At 37.8% G+C, this 14,681-nt stretch overlaps 1 protein-coding gene across 7 annotated transcripts in view; it reads right to left on the reverse strand.

Moving 5' to 3' along the window:
• The window catches only part of Hdac8 (histone deacetylase 8), a 265,800-nt gene that overhangs the window by 63,221 nt on the left and 187,898 nt on the right, over window positions 1–14,681 (reverse strand). Inside the window, exon 11 of one of the 7 annotated variants that reach the window (XM_063246093.1) lies at window positions 1–14,681. This exon is cut by the window's right edge and continues 74,125 nt beyond it. The exons of the other annotated variants lie outside the window; for them this stretch is intronic. The gene's annotated coding sequence lies outside the window, so the exon portion shown is untranslated. 7 annotated transcript variants of the gene reach the window in all.

The following is a 14,681-nucleotide window of genomic DNA, read 5'->3' on the forward strand; positions in this document are numbered from 1 at the left end:
TTTTTGCATCTATGTTCATTAGGGAGATTGGTCTATAATTCTTTTTCTTAGTTGGGTCCTTCTCTGGTTTTGGTATCAGGGTAATACTTGCTTCAAGGAATGAAGTTGGGAATATTGCTTCCCTTTCAATTTCATTAAAGAGTTTGAGAAGTAGTGGTGTTAGGTCTTCCCTAAATTTCTTATAGAAGTCAGGAGTGAATCCACAAGGGCCTGGGCTTTTCTTTGTTGGCAAGTTATAAATTATATCTTCAATTTCATTGACTGATATTGGTTTATTTCAGATTTTTATATCTTCTTGACTCAACTTTGGTAATTCATATGTATCTTGGAATCTGTTCATTTTTTCTACCCTTTCCATCTTATTAGAATACAAGTTTTCAAAGTAGGTACAGATGATCTTCTGGATTTATGCAGGGTCCATTGTGATTTTACCCTTTCATTCCTAATTGTGTGGGTTTGTTTTTTCTTTTTTTTTTTTGATAAGGTTGGATAAGAGTTTGTTGATTGTATTTAATCTTTCAAAGAACAAACTCTTTGATTCACTGATTCATTTTTTTAGACAGGGTCTCACTATGCAGTTCTGGCAGACCTTGAGTTCACTTTGTAGCCTAGGCTGGCTTTGAACTCCCAACAATCCACCTGCCTCAGTCTCCTGAGTGCTGAGATTACAGGACTATGCTACCATTCATTGATTCATTGATTCTTTGTATCATTTTTTTAGTCTCTAGTGTGTAAATTTCTGCTCTGATCTTTATAATTTCCTCCCTCATACCAGTTTTTGGTTTAGCCTGCTTTTCTTTTTCTAGAAGTTTGAGGTTCACCATTAAGTTGTTTATTTGCACTTGCTCTCTTTTCCTGATATGGGTATTTACTTCTGTGAATTTCCCTCTTAGGACTGCTTTCATTGTGTCCATAAGTTCTGGTATATTGTATTGTCACTATTGTTCAACTGTAGAAAACTACATAATTTCTTCTTTAATTTCATCTGTGACTCATTGATCATTCTTGATGGTGTTATTTAATTTTCATATGTTTATAAAGTTCTTATGGTTTCTTTTACCATTTATTTCCAATTTCATTGCACTATGGTCTGATAATATGCACGGGATAATGTCAATTCTTTTGTATTCACTTAAGCATGTTCTATGAGGTAGTGTGTGATCTATTTTGGAGAATGTCCCATGTGCAGTTTAGAAGAATGTATATTCTGATGTTGTGGAGCAGAACACTTTGTAGGTGTCTACTAAGACCATTTGTTCAAAAGTTTAGTTCAGTTCTAATATTTCATTTTTGAATTTTTGTCCAGTCAATCTGTCTTTTTGGGAGTGTGGGGCATTGAGATCCCTCAAAACAATTGTATTAGTGCTTATTTGAGTTTTCATGTCCATTAATATTTGTTTTATATAGTTGGGTGCACTGGTATTTGTTGCATATATATTTATGATTGTTATCTCTTTTTGTTGGATTGTTCCCTTTACAAGGATGTAGTGACCTTCTTTATCTCTCTCTCTCTCTCTCTTTTTTTTTTTGGTCTTTTTCATTTTTATCAGTACCAGAGATCGAACTCACGACTTCCTGCTTGCAAGGCAGGCGCTTATGCCGCTGAGCTAAATCTCCAGCCCCTTCTTTATCTCTCTTAATCAGTCTTGCTTGAAATTCACTCTGTCTGCAAATAGAATAGCTACTCCTGTTTTTATCTGGGTTCCTGTGCATTGAGTATTGTTTCCAGCCTTTGTCTCTCAGTCTATGAATTTATTTTTGAATTAAATGTGCCTCTTGTATGCAAAATATTGTTGGATCTTGCTTCTTGATTTATTTAATCTTTATTACTACTATTCAGTAATGTTAATTGTACAAATTAATGGGTTTTATGGTGATGGTTTCTATACATGGATATATTATACTTTGATTATATCTACCTTTACTACTGCTTTTTCTTGCCTTCCCTCTCTCCCCACTTCCTACCCCCAAGTTTACTTCTCCTTCCCTAATAGTCTGTACTCTATTTTCAGGCCATCTCTTTTTTTCTAAATATCCATGTATGAGAAGAAAGTGTGGAATGCTTCAGTTTTTTTTGTACATATTTAAAAGTATATGGTTTAAAGTCTTGATGTAATAATTCTAATGTTTGGATATTCTCAGAGACAGTTTATATAGATTGATCCCCCCTATGTATTAGTCATACTTTCTTGTTACTTTGCATGTTTTGTAATTTTTATTGAAAACTAGATAATATTTTACATTACATAACGTGGTGAACTGTACAAATAAGGGTTTTTTTTACTGCTTGTAGTGTTCATTTAGTTATTTTTTTGCATTAATTCTGTAGGGTCTGTATTCTTTGTATGTGTGTTCACTAAAATCTCTGCTTGATTAGCTTAATGGCCAGCTAATGATTAGACAGATTTCCTAACTAGTAATCTTTCGTGTGTGTGTGTGTGTGTGTGTGTGTGTGTGTGTGTGTGTGTGTTTTGCTGGGCTGGAACAGAGGGTTTTGTGCATGCTAGGCACACACTCTAATCCCACAGCTGTGTCTCCATCCCTAGTCTTCAAGTCTTTACCAAGATGTTCTGTGCCAGGCAGTTGATTAGTCTGCCTTATCCCTTAGCAAAGCTGGAAAATAAGATAGAGGTGAGAATTTTTAGGCGTTCTTAGGATCTTTCTAACATTTGCACAGCTTTGGGCATGCATACCAACCCATGACCTTCTAAATTCCCAGGAATATGCTGGAGCTTTTCCAATCCTCTATGGCTATTTCATTCCCTAGTGTGGTATATCAACAAATGAGTAACATGTAACACCCAGCTGAAATTAATCCATTTGGTTCTGGGTATAGAATGCCCAACAGCATAAAAGGAGAATTGGAGGGGAAGATCATATGCTGTTGTTGATTACTCTGGAAAAGCTTGTCACACTGGTTTTCCTGATTTGAACTCAGTTTCCTCATCATCGGAGGAGCGTGGGTCCTCACTGTGGCTAAAGATGGCTGTAGTTCTCTTTAGGGGAGCTCTGGTCCTTACCTTAAAGTATCACTTCCTGGCTCCAGTGTAGATCCCTCAGCTGGCTGGCACAGATCCTTCATCCTGTTGGCACAGCCTTTCTAGCTTCCACCACTGACCTTTGGGCCTTCCCAGTGCAGATCCTTGATACAGACATGCATGAGACATTGTCGTGGGTTCTAGGCCTCAAGCTGTACTTGTGCAGGATACTGCCATAGGATCCAGGCCCTCAGCTGAATTCTTTGGGTCTTTAGTGTGTAGCCAGATTTATTGTAGTCTTCTGCATTTGACTTTTAGGGTGAATATTATAAAATTAAATTATAATAAATTATATGTCCTGTATTAAATCCATTCCCTTGGAAACCCTGACTGCAATACCTAGTTTACTTTTAATCTTTTTAGTTTAAGGTTTACACCAGCTATTATCTATTGCACTGGGCAGTTGTGAATTTAATCATTTGCTTCAAATTTTTTAGACAAATGACCTAAGGAAATGCTTTTCACATTGAGTGTGATCTTGAATCAAGTAAAGAAAGCTTTGCAAGTGAGGTCTTTGAAGTAACAATCAGAGAGGCAAAATAATAATTCATTGGGAATGAGGCTTTGAAGGTGCTCCAGAGTTAAATGGTCCCTGTTGGTGGCGACCAGGCTTTTGTTTTTCAGCATGACTGTAGGCTGTTTAGTTTTTACCACTACCATTTCTACTTGTTTTTGCAAATACAGTTTTGTTGGAACAAAACTTGCTCTTGTGCTACAACAATAGAGTTGAGTAGTTGGGACAGTGACAATTTAGTCTGGAAAACCTAAAGTATTTGTGATCTGTTCCTTTATTGAAGAAGTTTCCTGATTCTGCTGTTTAGAAGAAAGATAATGTGAGCCATTAAATTATATCATTTAAAATATTTGGGCAGTCATATTAAAAAAGCAGGTGAAATGAAATTTAAGAATGTTTTATTTAATCATTATGGTAAAATACTATCAATTCAACGATCAATCTAAAATTACTGATAAGATACTTTATACTTTTTTCTTACTAAGTTTTTCAGATCTGTGTATTTTACATTTATACCACATCTTAGTTTGTACTGACCACATCTCAAATGATTAATAAACACAACTGGATAGTGGCTGGTAGACTGAACAGCATAATTCTAATTTCATAATTCTAATTTCATAATTCATAATTTTGCTACTCAAAATATGTTCACTGTACAGCAGCATTATATCACTCAGGAGCTTGCATAAACTCAGGCTCTATCTTGGACTTACTGAATCAGAATTTGTATTTAACAAGTTCTAGGTAGTCAGACGCATATTACACATGTACACTGAGACACACAACCATAAAACAGTTTGCTATTTTATTCCACTTTGGGATAAAGGGCTAGAGTACCCAAGGTATTGTTCTGATGGTTAAGTTGTCTCCCATTCTCTTCCTAAATCATGATTAAGTTTTCTGAACATGGATCAACTAAAGTGACAGTGATCCAGATACTACTGGGCACCATAGAATTGGCTAAGCAGAAAAGGACATGGTTTCTGCTTTTAGGGAACTTATGACTGTCAAAGGATGCCTACAGAATAATTCTCCACACCAGAAATGCAGTCTTCTTCACCAGGAAAACCCTTCAAACAATTTCACCATGTCAAATGTAAATGTATCAACCAAGCACTGGATTGCTCAAGCATGCATTCAGCTCAACAGGTTCATGGGACAGAAACAAAACAGTTTCACTCCATTTGAAATTGGCTCAGAAGCAATTGGTCTGAAGCAAACATTTAAGCTTTAGGACATGAACTCAATGGTTTTTTTTTCCTGAAAGAGTAGCAACTCTGTATTTATATATCAGGAAAGTTATAACATTCATCATGCTCAGATTCAGAAACTGCACTCAAGTCAAGGGATAACTAACAGTCTGATTTCTAGGTTCCAGTGACTTAGAATAGGAATTCCTATTTAAAGCTAAGAAAATAAGAAATGAGGAAGTGCCAGTCCTTGTTTCTCTGTGTAGGTGTTGACAAGCGATTAAATCATTAGAGTGTCCCTTGCCAGAAGCAGCAGAGTAAATCTTGGAAGTTGACAAATGGTCAGCAGCTCTGTATGTGCCTGCACGCTCAGAGGCACACACAAAGGGTGCACTGTTTTCCTTGGTTTATCTCCTGGCTATGTAAATATTTCATCTGACATTTGGATTGCATTATGAGCTAGTTTCCCACCATGCTGATGGTTTTTTAATCTGCTTTCAGCAGCCTACAATAAACTGTCTAACCTGTCTGCACAGTACGGTATACTCTGCCCACTGGCAAACAGAACACATGGAACCAGGAGATCCCTGACACATTCTGCTCAGATGTCTAAAGACAAGGAATGCACGCAAGTTCTGCCCAAGCTAGACACACAAGCTATGAGACACTTGCCTCATCCCATTATACCAGCACCCCTGAGCCCTTCTCAGACTAGACAAGTTCCAGGAGGAGATCACAACATACAACATGGGCTTGCCATTCTATTAAGACAGATTTTTGGCTCAGCCCAGTTGTGCTACTGCCAAAGATGAGGATGGTTGTAATCTTATTCATTCTGGGTGGTATTCATTTTGATTTCTCTTCAGTTTCAGATGAGTTCCTTCAATTATCCTAAATGTAGGAAATATTATGATAACCTAAGCCAGTGATGGTGAAACTTTTAGAACTTTCAGTGATAACAAACAGCCTGCTGTGGCATGCATGCCATGGGTTTTCCACCATTAACCTAGACCAAGAGTTACTACATCAGATAACTCCCATATACTAATAAAAATAAAGGAAGTATTGATATGTGTTACAACATGGATGACTATTGAAAATGTTATGTTAAATGAAAGGGGCCAGTAATAAAAGTCCACATAATGTAGAGTCCCATTCAGGTTAAATGCCCAAAATAGGCACATCTATAGAGATGGAAAGTGAAATAGTTGCTGTTAGGGACTGGGAGTGAAGAGCTCAACTGCTAGTGGCTGTGGGAATTCTTTTAGAGGAGATAGTAATACACTGGAACTGGGTAGGGGTAATGCTTGCACAACTTTGTTAATATACTAAAAACACTGCACTATACACTTTAAATGAGTGAGTTGTATGGCACAAGAAATATATCTTGAGGAAGCTGTTTAAATACAATTAAAGGTCATTAAATGATTCCTTCCCCCTCTCCGATAGAAAAACTACTTATAGATGTCTTCTCAGCTTTGCTAGTCAATATTGTGTTATAGGAAAAAGAAGTGAACGTGAGACATGCAAGCTGGTACTAGGTATGATAGGATCAAAAGAGTCTTTCCAGCCTGCTGGTAAGCCATTCATTCATCCATCCATTCATGGAAAGTTGGTCTAGATACAGGGAAAACAACACAAGGAAACTCCACCCTTTCTATTAGGAGCTTAAAAGAGTAATTTTCTTAACCCTAACCATGGGAACTTTCTGTTGGATACCGGAGTTTAAAAGTTATTAGTTACAGGGACTGGGGCTTTAGCTCAGCGGCATAAGCGCCTGCCTTGCAAGCAGGCAGTCGTGAGTTCGATCCCCGGTACCGATAAAAAGGAAAAAGACAAAAAAAAAAGTTATTAGTTACAATGTCACTGTTATTCACATTCCAATTCTTTTTTAAAAATCAGGAATTCACAGATGATGTACTTCTCTAAATGTTTCAATATAAAGTATAAAGTCTACTGGGTAATATATTAATAGTAAAGCAAAATATTTTTTAAAATTTATTTTGAAAATAAAATCAAATGAGAAAACAAAACAAAAGGGGGTCACTCAAAACAAAAGGATGGACATAGTACATAATTTAAAACCACAATACAAGGTGATCTACAATGATTACCATGTCTCTTGCTATCTTCATTAGAATCGCCCATATCATCAGGTACAATAAAATTGAACATAGCAGTACAGAACAAAATCAATAAAAATAAAACATTGGAGATATTATAAGACTTCAAAAGAGGGTAATAGTCAAAGCAGAATGGATATCATAGTGAATCTTATTGTCTTCAGAGTAGTTGCCTATACTCTCAGACTTGATACTATCAAACATAACAGATTTGAATAAAATCAGACAAGACAAGACTGATTGAACAAAACAGATTCAAATAAAATCAGTCAAAACAAGACAGTGAAAGCAATACAGGGCTTCAGATTATGTTAATAGGAAATTAAAAATTGTTACTGTAGTATATCCTGCTATCTTTGGAATAGCTGTCTATGCCCTCGAATCTAGTACAATAGAATAGAATATAACCAAACTAAACAGAGTGATGAAAGCAATATGCGTTTCAAATCATGATACAAGATTACCAATGTCCTCTGCCTTTCCTATTTAGACAGTTCCTCTCCTTTAGCTTTCCCAGGGTACATTGTAAAACTAATTTCTTTAGTTTTTAGATTAGGGAGGCAACCTGATATTTACCTAAGTAGTTCTGAACCATTTTACCCCTGAGCTTGGTCTCAAGTTGTATTCTTTTCCCTCAAGAGCCTCAAGGTTTTCCTTCCTTATAGCTGAGTAGTGATCCATTGTATAAAAGTGTTATATCTTTCCAATCAATTTGTAGCTGAAGGATGAGCTACCCCCACTTTTTTCTGATTCCCTGTCACACAGAGCATTATTTTCTCATGTTTGACTTTCAGTTCATCAACCTTCTTTCAGGTTAAATATATTTCTTATATAGAGCATCTTGATGGATCCTATCTCCTGATCCACTCTATCTGCATTTCTTTTTATTAGTGTATCAAGGTTATCCATGTTAGCAATTATGGCAAATCTTCTCTGCCTCATCACTGCCATGCTATTTTCCTGCCATTTTCCCCTTCATTCCAGTGTCTACTCTGTTCAGTGAGCCTCCTCTCTCACTGTTCTTGAAACCATGGTCTTTTTTCTCTTTCTCTAGAATGTCCTTCAGTGTTTTTTGTAGGGTTGGATTGGTGGTCATGAACTCCCCCAGTTCTTTTCATCATGGAAGCATCTTGTTTCTCCATTAATTTTGAGACATAGTTTTTCATGGTACATCAATCTGGGTTGGAGGTTATTTTTTTTTTCAGGGCTTGAAATACTTCACTCTGAGTTCTTCTTGATATGATGGTTTGTATTGAAAAGTCTCATGATTCTGATGGATTTTCCTTTACAGGTGATCTGTTTCTTTTCTCTGGCAGCTTTTAATGAATATTTGTTGAATTTCTGGGATCTTGATTATTATATGTCTGGGTATAGATCTATTTTGATTATAGCTGGCTGGAATTCTGTATTCCTCATATATCTGGATAAAATTTCCTTTTCCTATGCTTGGAAGTTTTCTTTAATTATTTCTGTAAATAGCTTTTGTATTTCATTTGTGTTTATCCCTGCTTCTTCACTCACCGTTTTTTATTCTTAAGTTATAGATCTTCTTGTCATCGTCTAGCCTTTGTATTATTACTTCCTGGTTCCTTGTTATTTTTAAGATATCTTTCCTTTCACGATCACACATTGCAAACCTGTCTTCAAGGTTTGATAGTCTATCTTTAGTTTCTTTCAAGCAGTTTTGCCAGCTTTCAATGGAGTTTTTAATTTCCTGGTAGTCTCTTTGAATCTGTTTCATGTATTCTGGATTTTCTTTATATTCTTCACTGAAGCTTTCTCTCCTTTTTCTATGTCCCTCCATTCTTTCATCTATGTCTTCTTTAGTGGTATGTAGCATTTCTTTTATTATTTTTCTTATATCTTCTTTTACTTGTATTAGAATTTCTGTTTTTAGTTCTTTTATAATGTCACAAAGATAATTCTTTATGTCAGATGCTGTTTTTTCAGACACCACAGGTGTGCAACCCCTGGTCTCTTCTGTGTTTACCTCTCTGGGCCAGTAGTGATTGGGTTGGGGGCTGGAGATTTTCTTTTGTTTCTTCCTCATCATGTTTCTGGTATCCTCCAGAGGAGTGGACAATGGGGGTCCCTGGCACTTCTTGTATTGGCTGCAAATACTCTGAAGTGTGCTGGCAAGAAATTGCTGTCCTCCACAGTCTGCTGGTGGTGTACTGAAGTACAAACAGGGGTGTGGCAGGCTGGCCCCTCCCTTCTGAGCTGGTTGACTGCTGGGAGTCTTCACCATGTTGGTGTGGGCCACAAGGATGGGGTCAGTAAGTATAGTTTCAGGGAGACCTTGTCTTTTGCTATTGGATCGTGCACAGAGGTGGGACTCAGTCTGAGCAATTCTCACCAATCTGCTCTGTGGTAGGAGTGGCTGACTGAAGCCACTGCAGTTCTGGTTCTAGCTTTACCCTGCCTGACTCCAAAATGCCACCTGGCTCCCTCACCCATTCTCACTGGAGGACTGATTTCCACGCACTCACTGAGAGCCAGTGCAGATCTCTGAGCCAAGTGCTGCTCTCTCTTCCGCTGCTCCCCTCCACAACTGCTTCCTCCCACTGAGGCCCTCATGCTAGCCAATCCCAACTTCACCATGATTGCCCATCTCCAGATTTGAGCCGTGTTTCATACACAATGGGATTGGCTCCAGTGAGAGCAAGTCTGGATATAGCTTTCCATCTATGATTTTCATTTTTTTTCTATCTTTTTTTTCTTTCCCTTTAGTTTCTTCCTGGGTCGATAGGATCCATCTCCCTCTGTCTGCTCTTTTCCAGGACATTTTATTCTGGTATCTGTGCTGTTTCTCTCAAAGAGGCTCCCTGTTTTGCTGCATACTGATCCGCCATCTTCTAGAATCCCTCTAAAGCAAAATATTTAAAGATGAAGAGAGGAATCAAGCTGCATGTTTTCCCAAGTTTGTTTGAGGGCAAGAATTCTTGACAGAAATAGCTAAAACAGAAGGTGACAGCATGTATCCTGGGGTTTTCTCCTCTGAAAGGAACTGTTTTAGTGAATCTACAGGCTTTATCTTAGTAAAGGTAGACTTTTTGTCTCAGTGGAGATGAGGATCTATATCTGCTGTATTAGCATAGGGCAAAGTGGTTCAAAAAAGCTCAATTTTTCTTTTTTTCCAGGCAGTTTGTTGAACAGAGAAATAATATTTGAGTTTTGGAGTCAGGCAAGATTGGCTTCAAATCTGAGTTTGCACTTTTAATTTAGGCCTTTAGCATCTCATAACAGCTTTGGAGCTGTTCTTTCTATCTCCAGCCATATTCTTGTCCAATTTAACCTTGCTCAGCAACCTGAGCAAACTCAAAAATACAAATTGTATCCTATCATTTTCTTACTGTAAATCCTTAGTGATGCCCCATCTTTGACAGGCAAATACTACTCTAAGCTACTTTAGAGTTATTTTATTTTAAAAAGTTGAGCCAGGTATGGTGGTACATGCCAGTAATCTCAGCTACTCTAGATGCTTGGGCAGGAGAATTACAAGTATAAGGCCAGTCTGGATAATTTAGCAAGACCTCATTCAAAGTAAAATTTAAAAAGAACTGGAGATAATACTCAGAACATTTGCCTAGTATGCCTAAGCCCCTGGGTTCCATACTTAGCACTACCAAAAACAACAACAACAATAAACAAACACACCAAAAATGTTGAATAAGTACTATATTTATACAGTAAAACATTCCAAAGATAAAAAATGATATTTACTAACCAAATAAGTCCGTGCTGTGTCCTAGATACCCTGTTTCCTTTTTGTGACTCTTTGGAGAGGTAAGGAAGAATAAAGGTAGCACTTTAACACAATAGCTTAACATACTCTACATAGTGTCCTGTACTTACCCTCTCTTCATCTCACTGCATTATCTTGGACATTCTTTCACAATGCATTCTACTTGTATCAGTGCTCTACTGGTAAGGGAAGAGCTAGATTGTTTCTGAACTTCAAAAAGTGTACTTCCTAAGACCTCTTTCACTGGTCTTTCAGTACCCCTGCTCACCAGAGGGAAAATACATTTTTTTTTGTTTTCAGTACATCTCAGGTTCATTATTTTCTTTTTCACTAAGAATTTCACTTATTGCTTTACATCTCATTTTTAGAAAACCAAAGAATATTTAAAAGTACAAAGCAAGAAAGATCATATTTCCAATACTGGTGAACCATTTGATGAATACCATCTTAGTATTTTTTTCTATTTACATTAAATATCTACACTTTATAAAAGGTCTACTCTCAAGCTGGAGAGGAAAATATGGGATGAAACAGTAAAAAAAAAAGAACTATTTCAGTCATGTGACGTACCTGAAGGACAATGACCTTGTGAGGCATGTGCTGTTCTCTTATTTTACAGATGAGGAAGCCAAGGCAAAAAGAATCACTCAAAATCTCATAGAATGGGGCATAACACAGCTGGGATTTGAACCCTGATCCCATGTTTTACCTACTGTACTCCACTGGTTCTGCTAGCTCTGCAGTGTTTAGCAAGACTGAGACCCTCTGACGCAGATATTCAGAGCAGGCTGTGCTCCCCAGAAACCCACACATGTGTCCAAAGAGTGAGTGCAGGACTGCTCACTGTGGCGAACTGTGGTGGCAAAAAATTAGGACTAATCTGAACATCCATAAAGATGTGAATGGACAAATAAAACCTAGAATAGTTGTACATGAGATACTACAGAACAGTTAAATGGACTGAACTAGGTTTATATGGGTAGATCTCACAAACAACATTGGATGAAAAAAGCAGGCTGCAAGTGATATGTCAATTTAAAAAAGCAAACCACTCATCTTCCTCTCTCATTTGAAATCATTTTTCTGATTACTTTGAGAAAGGACTAGAAAGATACATATTAAATTCATGATAATGAATAGCTTTTGGCATTGAGGGAAGAATAAGACTGGGATGAAGGTCGTAGGACATTCAATGTATCTATGATACTTTACCTTTTTTTCAGTCAGTACTGGGATTGAGCCCAGGGTTGCTCTACTACTGATCTATATATATCCCAGCTCTATTTTTTATTTTGAGAAGGGTCTTGCTAAGCTGTTCTGGCTGGTCTTAAACTTATGATCCTCCTACTTCAGCCTCCCAGGTAGCTAGGATTAAGGCAAGTACCACTATTCCTGGCTGATAATTTACTTTTTTAAAAAAAATATAGGTAAGATAAAATCTTAACACATTTTATTTCATAATAGTGGGAAAATATGCATTTATGATATTCTCCATTACTATATTGCATTTTAAAAATCAGCAAATATTTATTGAGCACATATTGTATACCAGTTACAGTTTTAAGTGTTTCATGTAGATTGACTTATTAAATCGTAATATAGCATGGGTACGTACTATCTCAACACCATTACAGATGGGGAAACAGAGACACAGAAAGGAGAAATAACTTTCTTGGATGGAGCCAGAATCCAAACCTGGGTCTATCTGGCTCCAGAAAGTATGAGTCTGTACTATACTGTCTCAGTTCTTCTAATACTACTCAAAATCTGATCAAAATAGCACAAAACCAAGACAAGACCCTAAAAGTCAAGAGAATGCCAAGTAGAGGAATGAACACAGCATTGATGTTACCCCATTGCCACCTTCCCCATTTGCTATACCAGCCCCACCCGCAAGGGGAGACAGAGAGAGCTCTACCCTGGATCCAGGCTAACTCTTTTTCCTAGTAGAATCAAAACCAAAACACTCTATTCCTTCTCAAAATTAAACAAAACAGAACAGGCAGGGCACAAAGTGATGGGTGCTGTTTGGAACATTATATAAGGCACCTTCAATTTGAGGCAGTGTGTGAACCAGAGTTTGCAGGAGTTAGCTAAGCCTAGCTCCTAGCCTCAAAAGGTTGGGTAGGGAGGAGGTGGCAACAGTAGGGTGAAAAAGTGAGGTTGAAAAGAAAGAGGGAAATATTTTGGCTTCTCCCCAAGACTGCTGGGCTCTCTGCAGAAGGACGCCAGGCCCTGGTGCTTGGAGAGGCAAGTATTAGGAGAAGAGAGGATGGAGAGGGGGAAAGTGATTCTAGAGTTGTCTTCTTGCCTCTGGTTTTAGTAATTTTCTCACTTTCTGGTGTCATCAACAAAGCAGCCCCCAGGTGCCTAATAAATACTAGACAGGAAAACCAACAGCTTATTACCCAGCAGCAAGCAATAGTGAGAGGTGATACAGTGTAGTAACTAAGAGCTCAGCCTGGAGCCCACCAGCCCAATTTCTGAATTTTGGCTCTGCTACATATTCCCTTTGTCAACTCAGACAAGCCATCTGTAAAATGGAGATACTGAGAGAGTTGTTGTGAGGGTCCAGATGAATAAATGCACCAAAAGTACTTAGAACCATGCCGTATGCATAGTAATCACTCTATTAGTGCTTCCTGTTATCATTTTCCCTGAGGGCCTACTGGTTTCTAGGCACTGACGGAGGTATGGATGACAGAGGGAAGTATCAGACATAATTGTTGTCCTTGAATTTAGGTTAGTTGGGGAGACAGATGAGTAAAAGATTGGCAGTATGATAGAGCTATCTGCCTCTAGGGGCTGTAAGTCATCCCTTTTAAATCACCAAGAGCACCTACAGCCAAGTTCAGCACACAGTGGTAGTCAATAAATGCTTATAGAAGGATGGATGCAACTGCACACAAAATAAGCTGAGTATTTATAACCAGGAAAAGATACTGAGATTCTGAGACCCTGGAATTGGTGTTAGATTTGTCACAGATGTTTTAAATGTCTCTTAAACAAATTAATATATTTCTCCCTCTCTACCCATTTGTTTCTTCAGTTGTATTGTTTCTTTCTTCCCTTCTGGAGTTTTGGTGGAACTTCAGTATAATTCAGTATTTTCAGAGCCTTTGTAAGGAAGCAGAGAGCTTAGGACTTTTTTAATATGGGAACTGAATTCAGGATCTTGTGCTTATCAGGCAGGTGCTGTTGTGCTGCTGGGTTATCTCCCCGTGGGTGGGTTTGTTTTTTTGTTTTTATTTTATTATTATTTTTTTTTTTTGCACGTCAGAAAGACCTGGTTTCAAAAATTTAGCATTCTCATTTACTAATCCTGGTTTAATCCTGTGAAAGGTACTTTATAGTCATTAACACATCCCCTCCACCCTGCAAAGTGGCCATAAGGACCATCAGTTTTGGAATGAGGAAAGTGAGTGTCTGAAAGACTGAAGAAATTCCCCGAGACCACCTTTGCAGTTAAAGAATCAGAGCACCAAATGATTTGGCTCAAAAGCCTATGTTCTTGCTACCAACCCTTGGCCCCCAAAGAAGACAAACCTTAATGTCTATATGGGATTTCACAAGCCTTCATGCACAAGGGACAAAAGTTCTTGCATTTCTTTGGGGAAACAGGAAGGTGCCATTCTAATATTTATACAACATAAGGCCAGTTGGAATCAGCTTTTCGAAAGGGACCTTGACCCAAAAGAGATTATGCACTATTTCACTGGACCAGCATGTTGTAATGGGTAGGGATATAACTGTCTTATTCACTTGGGTATTCTTAGAACCTTGTATTGCTCCTGCTCCAGGAGGCACTCAGTAACAGTCTGTGGAATGAATTTACTCAGTGTAGCTTCAGGGTTGAAAGATATTACATTCTGTATTTGGTATTGTAGCTGGTAGAAAAATGTGGCTATAGTAATCAGGCATGAAAGAGCCAGTCACACAGGTGCCAAGGTTTGGAACAGATCCATTTCAGAGTCACAGTGAAACAAGATTCCCTGATGGGAATTTTCTCAAGGATTGGATCTAGACAACCAATAAAAGGGTTACAAGTGTACTTGCATACAATTTGCA

Source organism: Cavia porcellus, unplaced genomic scaffold (genome assembly GCF_034190915.1).
Source record: "Cavia porcellus strain 051 isolate PalLab524CR breed Dunkin Hartley unplaced genomic scaffold, mCavPor4.1 scaffold_3, whole genome shotgun sequence".
NCBI lineage: Eukaryota > Metazoa > Chordata > Mammalia > Rodentia > Caviidae > Cavia > Cavia porcellus.